Genomic DNA, 14,096 nt, shown 5'->3' on the forward strand with positions numbered 1-14,096 from the left:
GGGGGTGAGGACTGTAGTGGTACTAGTTTTATTTTGGGGCTGTGGTTGTATTAGTTTTATTTTGGTACTGTGCAGAGTTTTTGTCCTGAGAGGGTGGGGGTCAGGTTGTGGTTGTACCAGTTTCGTTTTATGTCTGTGTGCTGGTGGTAAAAGGATGGGTGGTGAGAGGCTGTGGTTATAGCAGTATTACTTTACTCATTTTACTATACTCACTTTACATTTGTTTTCTGGATAGTGTAGGATAGAATCCATTTTCAGTGGATGCCCAGGAAGAAATGCTTTTTAGTATATGTGCTAGAAATATGTAAAATAATTTGGCTTCTGTTTATATGAGGGACAACATAAGGGAATGTGAAGTGTAATATACATTTAATTTTAATTGCCGATTCGTTAGGAAAGTGTATAACTTATTTGGAGCAAGAGGATTTTGTTTTGGCAGTATCTATGCTGTATATGTAAACGGTAGAGAGAATGGGATAGGGGTGATGAAAAGGAGGAGATAAATAATGGGACAGAGAAGGATATTGTAGTTGGCTAGAGCAGGGGTAGGTGGGCAGTCTTGTGGGCTAGAGCAGGGATAGGTGGGCAGTCTTGTGAGATGCTGCTGTCTAAGTCAATAGTATTGGGTGTATGGGGTAAGTGGCAAGTAAAATATTGGTTGAGAATGAATGCATTCCTCTAGGAGTTTAGGTAGCGGGGGAAGAATTGCTCTTGGCCTATAATTTAAGTTCGCTCAAGCTTCCACCTTTGTGCAAGGGTATAATGTATATTTTCCAGATGGTTGACTGACTGCTCAGTAATGGATCTTTTAAGTATTCAGGATAAGAACTGGCTTCAACTGCTACTTTTTGAAACTGTTGGTAGATTTTGAGTTTTTTTACACATTTGTTAAATGCTGTTCTGCTATCTAGGGTTATAGTACTGTTTTACACTATCCCTGCTGTTGCACCTTGTTCTGTAGTTTTTGGCTGTTTGAATTGTGCTGAGAGGTTAGGAGGTTGATGGGGCATGTACGTTGCTTAAAATGCATAATGTTGGGAGGGTGGTTTGCAGCTGTGAGAATGTTGCTGTTGAAGGCATAGATGTTTTGAATGTATACTAATGCAAGCCTTGTGAACTACTATTGCATATAACTTCAATGTTCTAATCACTGATGCAATGACTGCAATGTTTTCGTTGTCCGTACTTAATGTGTTGAAAGTTTGGGAGTGTGGTTAGGACCTGTGAGAATGTTGTAGTGTTCAGTGTTTGACTGGAGCCTTTTTAATGGGGGTCATGTAATAGGACATTGTTAATGCTATGCCTATGTTTAAAGTTTTCACTTTATCCAGGATTATTGCACATCGCCGGGGGGGGGGGTTCTGCAGAATGTACTAGTATCTTAATGCATGCTAATGCAAATAATGTTCTGTTAAGGGTTATAGTACTGCTTAAATATCCCTAGTGTTACAGCTTGTTCCGAGTTATTTTTAGCTGTTTGGATTATGTAATTTAGAATATGCTGGTACCTGTACATTGTTTAAAAAGCCCAATGTTGGGAGAGTAGTTAGTGGCTGTGAGAATGTTGCAGTGTTCAATGTTTGCCTGAAGTTTTTTAATGTGGGGCCACACACTAAAGCACATTGTTAATGCTACGCCTATGTTGCATGCTAATGCAAATACTGTTCTGTCGAGGGAATTAGTACGGCTTAAATATCCCTAGTGTTACAGCTTCTTCTGAGTTATTTTTGGCTGTTTGGATTATGTAATTTGGAGGATGATGGAGCCTGATATCTTAATACATGCTAATGTAAACACTGTTCAGCTGTCTAGGTTTATAGTACTGTTTAACTATCCCTGATGTTACGCCTTGTTCTGCAGTTATTATTGACTGTCTGAATTATGCTCTTTGGAGGTTGAGAGAACTTGTGCATTGTTTACCATGCCTAATGTCAGGAGGGTAGTTAATAGCTGTGAGAATGTTGTAAAAGGTGTGGATGTTGAATGTATACAAATGCACACCCTGTTATGCTACTATTGTTTACCAACAATGTACTGATGCAATGGCTTACCTTTTATCATTGTCCGTACTTATTGTGTTGAAAGGTTTGGAGTGTGGTTAGGGCCTGTGAGAATGTTGCAGTGTCCATTGTTTGCTTGGAGTATTTTTAATAGGGGTCACAGACTGTAAGCACATTGTTTATGCTATGCCTTGTTGTTTTCACTTCATCCAGAATTCTGCCTAGACTTGGGGGGGGGTTAAGAATTCCGCAGAATGTACTGATATCTTAATGCCTGCTAATGCAAACACTGTTCTGCTATCTGTTTATAGTGCTGTCTAACTGTTCTTCATATGCTTTGTTGCAATGACTTATTTTTATGGTCCATAGCTATTGAAAGTTTGGGAGTGTGGGTAGGGCCTGTGAGAATGTGGCAGTGTCCATTGTTTGGAGTTTTTGTAATGGGGAGTGTCAGACTGTAAGCACATTGGTAATTTTTTCACTTTGTCCAAAATTGTGCCGAGATGGGGGTAAGAATTCCACAGAATGTACTGAAGTCTCTAATGCATACTACTGCAAACACTGGTCTGCTATCCAAGTTTTTGGCTGTCTGAATTAAGTTGACAATTTTAGGAGGTTGACGGGCCTGTGAAAATTGTGTCCAGATGTTTGTTTTTTAGCCTGTTCTCTCTCAGTGATTGCATAGCACAATGTGGACAGCTGAGGCTACTAACAGAAATGGACTTCTTGTTTCATACCCTCCACGTAATGCATGGTACATTCCTTAGATTTATGCTTTTGTACACTGATCCTGTGCTAAGAGGGGTTGTGGGAATGTCAGTCTCCCAGTCTGTGTGCCACTTCATCCTTCACACATGAGGTTGTCTAGCAAATCCATGATTTCACTCCTTTGTTCAAAAAATTATTTTGATTTGTTCAAGTCTGCTAAGAGATTGAGGGAGTGGGCATGTGTAGTCTGTATTGTACCGTAACATTTGTCTTGCCTCAATTTGGTGTGTTCTCCTTCAAACTTGTGCCTCTCCTAGTCATTATTCTTTCAGACTTTAGTCTAAGAAGCTTGTAATATCAATCTTTTGCATCATCTGTGGCCACTTCACATGTTTAGGGGGATGACAGGAGAAGAATTGTGTAGAAAAAGCTGACGTTCACCTCTAGTGATAGATATCTAACATGAAACTATAACCTGGGCCTCTCATTACTTGTTTGTGCCTACTGGTTAGTCATTTTTCAGTCTTTCTGCCTGCAGTGCAATAGACTGTCAATGAAAGCCATTAAGCATTTTTAATAACAGTATGACCAAAGGACTCTGTATATGTAGTAATTCTGCTTTACTTCCATTCCCAGTTAGAGATGAAGCACATATTTGTCAGGAGCAGCAAAAGAAAGCTTCAGCAGCAGAGAAATGAGGATGCAAAGAGACAGGGTTCCATTATGAAATTTTTCTGTGACTCATCAGTGAGGGAGATTCAGGAAAAAGTCTGCCTTCAGGACAACACAATGGTTTTGCATTACAGTCTGACCACTGTGAGGCCAGCATCCTTTCACTAGAAAGTAACAACTTTCTTGCGGCCACACCACAGGCTACTTCCTGTGGACCTACAGTCATTACCATGGGTGAAAGCACGGCAGCAAATGCAGACTCACCTGAGGTGTTGCCTGGATCACCAGACTTTGATACAGAAGGAGCCCATACTTCCATAGTGACAGATGTGGCCTATGACTTGCAGGGAGTGTCGGGTACATCTTTGGAGGATCTAGGGACTTGGCCAGACTTGATTAGGGATGAGTTTAGGGTAGCTGCCATTCAGCATGGACCTGTGCAAGTGGTGTTAACACAGTTCCCAGTCAATGAGCAGAAAAGAAGATTTACATCTGAAAACTACTTCCATGTGCTGCCTAATGGAGCGAGAGCAAAACGCACTTGGCTGACATATTCGGTCTCAAAGGATGCACTGTTTTGCTTTCCATGCAAATTGTTTGGACATTCTAACCATCTTCTCAGGTCAGGTGGTTACAAAGCATGGAGAGAGATGTCCAAAGCTTTACACAGCCATGACTGAGCGTCAGAGCATATGGCATGCATGATGAAGTGGAAGGAACTGGACAACAGAATAAAGAGTAGGCAGACTATGGATGATAAGAGGCAAGCAGTGGTTGAAAAGGAGATAACTCACTGGCGTGGTGTGTTAGAACGCATTATTGCTGTTGTCCAGTACTTGGCAGAACGGAACATGGCATTCCGTGGTACAACTGATGCCCTGGACACCTATGGCAATGGCAACTTCTTAGGTCAAGTGCAACTTTTGTCGCAGTTTGACCCTGTTATGGCTGAACATTTGCGTCGTATTCGTAATAAAGAGATAATGGATCACTATCTTGGGAAGGACATACAGAATGAAGTTATCCAGTTGATTGCAAATGCTATCTTAAGGATCATAGTAGGGAAGGTGAAGGACACTAGGTACTTTTCTGTGATTCTTGATTGCACGCCAGATATCAGTAATCAAGAGCAAATGACTGTAGTAGTTCGGTATGTGGACATTTCACAGACTGTAGCCACAGTTGAGGAACATTTTCTGGGATTTGTGCCTGTGAATGACACAACTGGGGCAGGACTGACAGAAGCTCTTCTTCAGACTCATCAAAATCATCAACTGGACATTAATGACTGTCGAGGACAAAGATATGACAATGGCAGCAACATGAAGGGGAAACGCGCTGGACTGCAGGCCCGGATAAAACAGATGAATTCAAGGGCTTTTTATGTGCCGTGTGCCTGCCATAATTTAAATCTTATAGTTAGTGATGGAGCACATTCATCAGTACAGGCAGTGTCATTCTTTGGATGTCTGCAGAACATTTACGTACTCTGTTCAGCATCAACAAACAGATGGCAGATCTTAAAACGGCACACAAATGTCACTGTGAAGCCACTGTCGGAGACTCGCTGGGAATGCAGGATAGACTCTGTCAAGGCAGTAAGATTTCAGTTGAAGGGAGTCATTGAGGCATTACAGGAGATAGGGCAAGCATTACGTACAAATGATGCTGCAACATATCAACAAGCAAGAGGACTGTGCTCAGAACTTATGTCATACCAGTTCATTGTATGTTTAGTGGTTTGGTATGATGTGCTGACAGAGGTAAATCGTGCAAGCAAAGTTCTGCAGAGTCCATCTGTTGATATTTCAACATGTGTCAAAGTGCTGGCATCCACTATGGACCTGCTTAAGAATTACAGAGAAACAGGATTTCAACATGCCATGGGCGAAGCCTCCAAGATAGCAGAAGAACTGGATGTTGGCACCACATTTCAAGAAAAGAGACGAAGGAAAGTAAAACGGTTCTTTGACTATGAAGGAGAAGATGAGACTGTACAGGATCCAGCGGTAACATTACGTGTAGAGTTCTTCAATGTGCTGCTGGACACAACAATCCAATCGTTTACTGACCGGTTTCAGCAGCTTTCCGAGTTTGATAAGGCCTTTGGATTTTTATCAAATATTAAAGCCTTGAGTGATGTTGCAGAAGACACACTGCTGCAACACTGCAAGGCTCTGAAAGAACAACTGACTGACAGAATAAGTGGCCACTGTGATATTGATGACTCTGACCTTGGACACGAACTTAAAAGCCTTTCTCGAATGATTGATAATGAATCGTCACCACTGACTGTGTTAAATTTCCTTATTCGCAACCACTTGCAAGACATATATATAAATACTTATGTTTCAATGCGCATTTATTTGACTGCACCTGTTACAGTGGCTACTGCAGAACGCAGCTTTTCTAAGTTGAAACTCATAAAGACATACCTGCGTTCATCAATGAGTCAGGAGAGACTTTCAGGCTTAGCTGTGCTCTCAATTGAGCATGAAGTGGGACGAAGTGTATCACATGGCAGCCTCATTGAAGATTTTGTCTGGAAGAAAATTCGTAAGATCCCAGTAAAACTGTAGATTAGGTATGTGCTCTTATTTCCTTTCCAGTAATCTTTTATAATGCTGTCAGGCAGTAATTTCAGGTAGTACCTTAGTCTGGCTTGTATGCTGTGTATTCACTGTTTTTGTTTACGTACCTCCAACAGGTAGGACCATGAGGATGGAACTAGCAGGATGTTAGGCAAAGGCAGCTAGGATCAGCTGGACTGGGAGTGGCAGGACTTGTCAGGAGCAGAAGGACTCGTGTGGACTGGCAGGGTAGTGGCAGGACTCATCAGGATGGTATGACAGTTGGGAGCAGCAAGACTCTTCAAGGGCTAGGACAGAAGCGAAGGAAGAACAGACAAGTGGCAGCACAGTTGGGAGCAGCAAGACTCTTCAAGGGCTAGGACAGAAGCGAAGGAAGAACAGACAAGTGGCAGCAGTCAGAAGCTGAAGAGGTAAATGCATATGGAAGATGAATGCCACTTTGGTATTCATCTTTTTCTTTCTGGGTTTGAGTCTGCCTGTGTCAGACTTACTAATCCCCATTACTCTCATGTGCATGGGTTTGAGTCTGCCTCAGGCTCAGTAATCCCCATGGCTTTCCCTTGTATGTTGTCTGTAGTCTTTTCTGTGTCCCATAGCTGTGTTGTGTACATCTGCAGTGTGACTGTTCATGTCAGTAATTGTGTGGGTGTTAATGTTCAGTCTTGCTGTAGTGCTGTCTTTTATCATGTGTGTGGGAGTCTGTGTCTCTGTCTCAGGGTCAGTCTGTGTGTGTGTGTGTGGGTCTGTGTCTCTGTCTTTGTGTGTGGGAGTGTGTGTGTGGGAGTGTGTGTGTGTGGGAGTCTGTGTGTGAGTCTGTGTGTGTGTGTGAGTCTGTGTGTGTGAGTCTGTGTGTGTGTGTGTGTGAGTCTGTGTGTGTGTGTGAGTCTGTGTGTGTGTGTGAGTCTGTGTGTGTGTGTGAGTCTGTCTGTGTGTGTGTGGGAGTCTCTGTCTCTGCCTGTGTGTGTGTGTGTGTGAGTCTCTGTCTGTGTGTGTGTGTGGAGTCTCTGTCTCTGTGTGTGGGAGTCTGTGTCTCTGTGTGTGGGAGTCTGTGTCTCTGTGTGTGGGAGTCTGTGTCTCTGTGTGTGGGAGTCTGTGTCTCTGTCTCTCTCTGTGTGGGAGTCTGTGTCTCTGTCTCTCTCTGTGTGGGAGTCTGTGTCTCTGTCTCTCTCTGTTTGGGAGTCTGTGTCTGGGAGTCTGTGTACCTCTGTGGGACTGGCTACCTTGATGCGGTACAGAGGCTTGTCGTAATGTAACAACATTGCTACTAAATGCCAGTCAATGTGGGTGTCTTTGGGGAGTCAGTGTAGGTGTCTGTGTACCTCTTTGGGACTGGATACCTTGATGCAGTACAGAGGCTTGTCATAATGTAACATTGCTACTAAATGCCAGCTGTAGCTCTTTATCTCATGGCACAAAATCTGGACAAAGCCACAGATAATGGGTTTCCAGCTCCAAAGATCTGGGCAAATTTTAAATATTGCTGTTATAAACTGAATGTTAGAATAAAAGGTCTTGCCATCGATGTTCTGAAGGGTATAAACTGAAATGCCTGTCATTTAATGAATTCAGTCATCAATGATTGCCACAAAAAATCCAGAAAACTCTAAATTGAGGAACAGACCAAACAAGAGTCACATCTGGACATTCTTTGAAAATCTGAGCAGTTGAGTATCCGGTCAGTGTCTGCATCTGTGAGTGGCAACCTTGCTGTGGTACAGGGATTTCATAATGTCACATTGGTACTCGATGCCAGTCAGTGTGTGCACCTGTGAGTTGCTACCTTGTCATGTGCACCTGAGTCACTACCTTGCTGTGGTACAGGGGTTTATCAGGATTGTAACATTGGCACTAAATGCTAGTCAGTGTGTGCACACCTGTGAGTAGCTACCGTGCTATGGTACAGGGGGTTGTCTTAGTGCAACATTGGTATTAAGTGTCAGTCAGTGTGTACATGTGATTAGCTACCGTACTGTAGTACAGAAGTTTATCATAATGTAACCTTGGTACTAAATGCCAGTCTGGGCTTGGCACATAAATTCTTAATGATCTGAATGTAGTGACACTAGTGGTTAAATGGTGCTGGATGAGCTTGACAGGGAAGGAGGTGCAATAGCAATGTGGTCACGCTTCATGTTCTCTTGAGTAGGGCTCCCAACTTGAACCTTGCTGGGGGCCCCCAAAATGCTAGCACCGGCCCTGCCAGACTGGATAAGGAGAAAGTCACGGTTAATTGTTTGTCAGGTGCCAGAATCCGCTATATCACACACGCACTCAAGTCTTTGAACAACAGGTACTGTTATGACTCTGTCACAGTCCGTGTTGTCGTGAACAACTTGACACTTACCTCCCTGGACAATATGAAGAGAGACATGATTCAAAAACAGAACCAAGTGGAGCAATGAAGTAAGGAAGACACGTACTCAGTAGAATAGTTAAGCGCTTTTCGTTTATGTGTTACATAAACTTCTTCAGACAATACAAAAGTTAAATCAGTCAAATTAAATACAAATTAAAAACATCAATTATCCTATCAAGTTACTAGACAGAACTAGGAAGACGCCCATTTTTTAAAAACATATTCAGCAAGCATGAAAAACGTACATCACAAATCAAAAACTACCACAATAAGTAGCATTGTTAAATTCTATTAAACTAATAAAATGTCATTAATATTTTATATTATTAAATGATTAATATATAGTAAGCATTGTTGTACAGCCTTCCTTTATTAAATATAATAGGTAAAAAAGAGGAAATACACTAGCGAACTAGACTTTTAAGTTTTAATATGCTACTAATAGTGCACCCTTCATTAAGCCCTGGTTGGGTGTAAGCATTTAATTTAATTTGCCATGTTAGTTCTAATTTCTCTAATCTAAGTTCTACTGGCCCTCCTCGTAGTTTAGTATTAACCTGATCAATCACTAAGAACTTAAACCGGTGATCGGGAAATTGATCCACATGTTTGGCCAATGCATTTTCAAGTTTGTGTTTTTTAATTGCGTATAAATGCTCATACACACGGTTACGTAACTTCCTCTCAGTCTTCCCTACATAATAAGCAGGGCATGACTGGCACAAAGCAAGGTATACAACCATTGTAGAGTTACAATTGTTTCTCAATTTTAAAAAATATTGATGATTGTCTACGAAGAATCTATTAGATTCTAGAATATGGGCACAGTAATTACATGATTGGCATTTATACATTCCTGGTGTTTTTACAAAGTTGACTCTATTGTTTTCACAATATTCCTTCAAATTCTTACCTCTTCTATATGTCACTACTGGGTGTTCACCTACGCCTGTAAAAACTCTATTGTCACCTTTAAAAATGTTCCAATTCTTCACTAAGATTTTAAAACATTCACTACTATTCACATTAAATGTTGTAATAAATGATGTAGTGTAAGGATTACTTAGAGAAGGAACCACTACCGTAGATGGTGTATGTAAACCAACTGTTTTGTTCAAGATGGGAGTATAAAACTGTGTATGGCGTTTAGTCGTTACTTCGCCTACAATTTCATCAATAAAAGATTCGGGGTACCCTCGACAAAGAAACATCTCTCTAATAAACTCGCATTCATCATAAAAAACTTTATCCAATGTGATGATGCGAGCTGCCCGTACTAATTGGCCTTTAACAATAGACCATTTTTGAAATCAAGGGTGACAACTAGAAAAATGTAACATAGAGTTACAATAGGTGTTTTTTCTGTAAATTGACGCCACCCAGGTATTAAGTGTGAGATCTTTTGTTAATAGAATGTCTAAATAAGATATAGATAAAGCATTAAACGTGTGTGTAAAATGTAAAAAAGAAGTAGTAGCATTAAGGGATTCAACAAGTTCTAAACTATCTCTTGCATCTCCATCTATTAAAATAAAGATGTCATCGAGAAATCGTGTATAGTAAATAATACGGTCTTTAAAAGTACAGTTTTGATATATATACAGATGTTCCCAGTGGGCCATAACCATGTTGGCAACACTGGCCCCACACGGTGAGCCCATGGCGACGCCAATTTTTTGGAGGTAAAATCCTCCTTCAAAAGTAAAAAAGTTATCTAAAATTAAATCAAGAAGGTCTGTCACCATGGTTACTTCACTCACAGGGCTTCCTTGTAATTTTAAGGTTTCACTCACCCATTCTAAAGCAGTGTCGTGGGGAATACAAGTGTATAAGTCTTTAACATCGATGGTTAAAAAGTTGTAGTTGGGGTTAAATTCTAAGTCATTTATGTTCTTCAAAAACGTCCAAGAATCCTTGCAAATTTGTTTTATGTTCACTAAGTATTTTTGTAGGATAGAATCTACCACCTTAGCACATGCATAAGTAGGGGACCCTCTACTGTCCACTAGTGGTCTCATAGGAGGATTAATGGCATCTTTGTGGATTTTAGGTATCCCGAAAAGGCAAGGATATCTAGGATAGGAAGTAAGCATGTAATCATACACAGTTTGAGAAATTCTTCCTTCAATAAACATATCTTCTATAGTGTTCTTAATTAAACTGTAGGCTTTGTTAATTTCAGTAAGGGAACTAACTGTGTATGAAGATGAATCCAGCAAACTTAACATCCTGTTAGAATAGTCACTATTGCCAAAAATAACAGCTCCACCCCCTTTTTCAGGTTTACATACCCTGATATCATTGACTTTCAAAAAGTCAAAGCACTCCTTTTCTCTGTAATAGTTATCGTTGTTATAGTATCCAGACCTACCTATATTGCGAATATCTAATTCACAAATCTGTTCAAACGTTTTAAGCAAAGGATGGAGGGGTGGGTTGTAGGTACTAGGTATCCGAAATTGATTAATCTCATTGGTAGTAGAAGTACCAAAGATCAAATTTAAGTTTAATTTTCTTGTGAAAAGTTTCAGGTCTTTTATAGTTTTCACAATATCAATTTTTTGTGATGGTACATAAGTGTACCCCTTAGAAAGCAATTCTATGAGGTCAGGTGGAATAACTACATGAGAAAAGTTATACACTTTAAAATCACCACTGGCATTGTAAAGTAAAACAGGTGTATTATGTTCATAAAAAACTGTTTCATTCTGTTCTGGTACCACAACATTATCTACAACACTTTCAATATACAAAACGGGGCTGCAGACAGGAAAACAAACATCATTATTAATTACTGTCGTAGAAACCACATAATCTGTTACACAGGGTTCACTGTGTGTCAATTGTTCTTTTGTTTTTTTCTTTTGGCTAGTAAATCTGGCTGGTTGTTTCTGTCTCGCCCCTAAAAAATTAGGGTCAGTAGATCTCAAATTATAATGTCCTGAATAGTTGTTCTGTTGTGCTCCTTCATTTTGGTTAACAAAGGAGGAAGCTGGTTCATGTTGTGAAGAAATAGCCATTGGAAATTCATCAGAAACAAAGTTGGCTTCACCAACCGTATTATTTACATTGTCATTTAACTGACCAAATTGTTTATGCCCGTGCCATAATTGGGCTGCTGAAGGTTTTGGATACGCTGTGCCTTCATTATAAGCCTTAAAGTCCCTGTCCAGTTTTTTAACTTTATTGGACTTTAATTTGCACAAATATGTATCAATACTAGTAAAAATTCTATTGTATTCATACCTATACCGTGCAAATTCATTGTCTAACTGGGATTCTCTCATTAAGATCACAAACTGATCTAGTAAGTTCATCAACAGAGAAAGAATAATGTTTACACATTAATTCGATCAATTCCAGTCCCTGGCGGTTAAACAAGGCTACAATATCTTGATGAAATTGAGAATTGGCAACAAGACACGTAGGATATTGCCAACGCTTGAGGCCCTTTGGCACTACTTTATGTTTAAGGCATTCATTAAACTACGAAATCTCTAATTGAGTTTTCCTCAGTTTAACCAAAAGTTTGTCGAGTTCTGCTAAACTGTTAGATATTGACAGTCCATCTTCATTCACCCCCTCATTGTTAAATTGGGTGTTTTTATTCTCTGCATTAAAAAAATGTGTTATTTGCCAACCAAATTACTTCTCTAAGTAATCCTTACACTACATCATTTATTACAACATTTAATGTGAATAGTAGTAAATGTTTTAAAATCTTAGTGAAGAATTGGAACATTTTTAAAGGTGACAATAGAGTTTTTACAGGCGTAGGTGAACACCCAGTAGTGACATATAGAAGAGGTAAGAATTTGAAGGAATATTGTGAAAACAATAGAGTCAACTTTGTAAAAACACCAGGAATGTATAAATGCCAATCATGTAATTACTGTGCCCATATTCTAGAATCTAATAGATTCTCCGTAGACAATCATCAATATTTTTTAAAATTGAGAAAAATTGTAACTCTACAATGGTCGTATACCTTGCTTTGTGCCAGTCATGCCCTGCTTATTATGTAGGGAAGACTGAGAGGAAGTTACGTAACCGTGTGTATGAGCATTTATACGCAATTAAAAAACACAAACTTGAAAATGCATTGGCCAAACATGTGGATCAATTTCCCGATCACCGGTTTAAGTTCTTATTGATTGATCAGGTTAATACTAAACTACGAGTAGGGCCAGTAGAACTTAGATTAGAGGAATTGGAACTAACATGGCAAATTAGATTAAATGCTTACACCCAACCAGGGCTTAATGAAGGGTGCACTATTAGTAGCATATTAAAACTTAAAAGTCTAGTTCGCTAGTGTATTTCCTCTTTTTTACCTATTATATTTATTAAAGGAAGGCTGTACAACAATGCTTACTATATATTAATCATTTAATAATATAAAATATTAATGACATTTTATTAGTTTAATAGAATTTAACAATGCTACTTATTGTGGTAGTTTTTGATTTGTGATGTACGTTTTTCATGCTTGCTGAATATGTTTTTAAAAAAATGGGCGTCTTCCTAGTTCTGTCTAGTAACTTGATAGGATAATTGATGTTTTTAATTTGTATTTAATTTGACTGATTTAACTTTTGTATTGTCTGAAGAAGTTTATGTAACACATAAACGAAAAGCACTTAACTATTCTACTGAGTACGTGTCTTCCTTACTTCATTGCTCCACTTGGTTCTGTTTTTGCAGTTTGTTTGCCTTTGCTGTTTTTGGAGTTTGTTCATGGCGTCTGGGGCAGAAGCGGAGGATATTGGCACGTTATTTGAGAAAACACCTAATGTTTTAAAACAGTGTAGTGAATCCAATGACTTAATTCCTTCTACGGACACCAAGAAGTTTGACACATTGATTGTGCACTTGGATAGCATACTATCTCGCTTGGACAGACTTGAACACCAGGTTGACGCTCATATGATACCCCTTCCGGTTCCTCCAGAAGGGGTTAGGAGTAGCAACGCTGTGCAAGAGGTTCATGTACTTGAACGCAGTGAACCTTCCAACGACTCATCTTCTAGTGTTCCTTGTGGCCAGAGGAATACGTCGATGGGATTAAATAAAATCCAACCTTTGCCTAGCTCTTTGGGGCAATCTGCCAGTAACCTTAGGGACTGTATGAGCGGTAATGACGCAGCAGTTACTCCGTTGCAGATTAATTCAACTGTGGGCTTAAATGACAAACCGCCAGCTAAAGGAGCATTTCAACTGAATAATTCTCTTTCAGGTAACAACTTTAACCTTACTAACTGGTTGGCAAATAACACATTTTTTAATGCAGAGAATAAAAACACCCAATTTAACAACGAGGGGGTGAATGAAGATGGACTGTCAATATCTAACAATTTAGCAGAACTCGACAAACTTTTGGTTAAACTGAGGAAAACTCAATTAGAGATTTCGTACTTTAATGAATGCCTTAAACATAAAGTAGTGCCAAAGGGCCTCAGGCGTTGGCAATATCCTACGGGTCTTGTTGCCAATTCTCAATTTCATCAAGATATTGTAGCCTTGTTTAACCGCCAGGGACTGGAATTGATCGAATTAATGTGTAAACATTATTCTTTCTCTGTTGATGAACTTACTAGATCAGTTTGTGATCTTAATGAGAGAATCCAGTTAGACAATGAATTTGCACGGTATAGGTATGAATACAATAGAATTTTTACTAGTATTAATACATATTTGTGCAAATTAAAGTCCAATAAAGTTAAAAAACTGGACAGGGACTTTAAGGCTTATAATGAAGGCACAGCGTAT

Source organism: Protopterus annectens, chromosome 1.part0 (genome assembly GCF_019279795.1).
Source record: "Protopterus annectens isolate FY-2018-M chromosome 1.part0, PAN1.0, whole genome shotgun sequence".
Taxonomy (NCBI): Eukaryota; Metazoa; Chordata; order Ceratodontiformes; family Protopteridae; genus Protopterus; species Protopterus annectens.